This window comes from Octopus bimaculoides, chromosome 9 (assembly GCF_001194135.2).
Source record: "Octopus bimaculoides isolate UCB-OBI-ISO-001 chromosome 9, ASM119413v2, whole genome shotgun sequence".
NCBI classification, from domain to species: Eukaryota; Metazoa; Mollusca; class Cephalopoda; order Octopoda; family Octopodidae; genus Octopus; species Octopus bimaculoides.
Window position 1 is genome coordinate 72371103 of NC_068989.1, and position 1689 is coordinate 72372791.

Consider the following 1689-nt stretch of genomic DNA (forward strand, 5'->3'; position numbering starts at 1 on the left):
AATAAATAAATAAAGAAAAGAAACAGAAAGAGAAAAGTACTAAGGTCGATTCATTCGTCTAAAATTCTTCAAAGCGATGTCCTAGCATGGCCGCAGTCTAATGACTGAAACAAGCAGAAGATAAAGAATAAAAGATACATGAACCAGAATAACTTAACACCGTATGAATAGAGCATGAATTATTTATTCAAATACGTTATGAAATTGGTGCCAGTGATTTCATAAATCCGATATATATATTGCAATAGATCAAAGGAAACTTTTCAGTTAAGGTCAGATGTTTATGAAGGTATAACACTGAAAGTATACGTTGACTGACGATTATCGCACAGAGACTTGTAATCCTTAATGTAATTCTCATGCGAAATCAGCCTGATACAATGTGATAAGTCTAGACCAGGGGTTCCCAACTAGTTTTTTATCTATAGACCCTTTGACTACTATTTTATTCTGGTGTCTAAATTTGATGTCTAAAACTAGTTCTATAGAAACTTCCTTCAAAATTCCTATTTTGTTTTTCACACATTAACTTTTCTAGCTGTTTCTTGTAATACATACCAATACGTACATCTAAAGCAACATTTTTTTTCAGGGGCCCTTAAAATACTATTGCGGATCCCCAACTTACAATTTTGTTGCGTGGACCGCTCCCCACACCAAATCTTATATGGACGCTGGTTGACACCCCCCTGATCAAGACCATCGAATTACTGATACAAGCCATTCCAAGAACTTCGACACAATTTCCATCTAACAGCTTTACTCTCACAAGGTATGGAAAATGATGCTTGCCAAGATGTCGCATGCTATAGTGATGCTTATATTGCACTTCGAATCACTGTAATGTGCGCCATACGCCAAAACTGCATATTTATTTATGCTTGTACAGTTTAACTTTGTTAAGACAATGAAATAATAGTTAAATTATTAAAAAATAATGGAAAAAGAAGCCAGATATGATGGCATGTTGTATAAGTGCATTCAAATGAATAGGCAATGACCGGATTTCCACAGTTCATTCATTAAACAATTACAAACTCTTGGCAATGCTTACACAAGACGTTCTAGTTTTGCAGAAGGTAGTAGCACAATGCCATATCTATTTGAAATAATAAATAAATGATTCAAAAATCAAAATAAAAATAGACCCCCCCAAAAACCAAACGAAAGCAACTCGTAGTCTATCAATAGTATGTTTGATTTTATGGTATATGAGTGTGTGTGTGTGTGTGTGTGTTTGTGTGTGTGTGTATTTATTTATTTACACACGCATATTCAAACACATACAAGCACATATATATATGCGTTTATATTTATGTTTGCTTCTATATTCAGTTATAATACAAACAATTTTACATTAATCTGCTGGGTTACTCTATACTTTTATAGAGTACAAATTTATTATTCTTATACAAGAATGTCGTTGACAGTGACTGCGAGGTCACTGTTAGCAATATTATTGTTTAAAAACGATAAATATTTATGCGTATAAATACTCTCTCCCCCACTCTCTCATTCGTATGCGCACATGGAGCTACGCTCACGATATCCTCCTTGTCTGTCTTACATATAAACAATCAAATACACATTCACACAGACATACACAAGTACGCACATATGCACACGTATAAGTATACAAACATAAATACACACAAACATGTACACATATACATACAAACATACACACTA

At 33.7% G+C, this 1689-nt stretch overlaps 1 long non-coding RNA gene across 1 annotated transcript in view; it reads left to right on the forward strand.

Moving 5' to 3' along the window:
- LOC128248733 (uncharacterized) overlaps positions 1-1169 on the forward strand; it is a 12252-nt gene extending 11083 nt beyond the window's left edge. Inside the window, exon 3 of the long non-coding RNA XR_008264916.1 lies at positions 593-1169. This is a non-coding gene — a long non-coding RNA (uncharacterized LOC128248733). The remainder of the gene's footprint in view (positions 1-592) is intronic.
- The last annotated feature ends 520 nt before the right edge of the window (positions 1170-1689 follow it).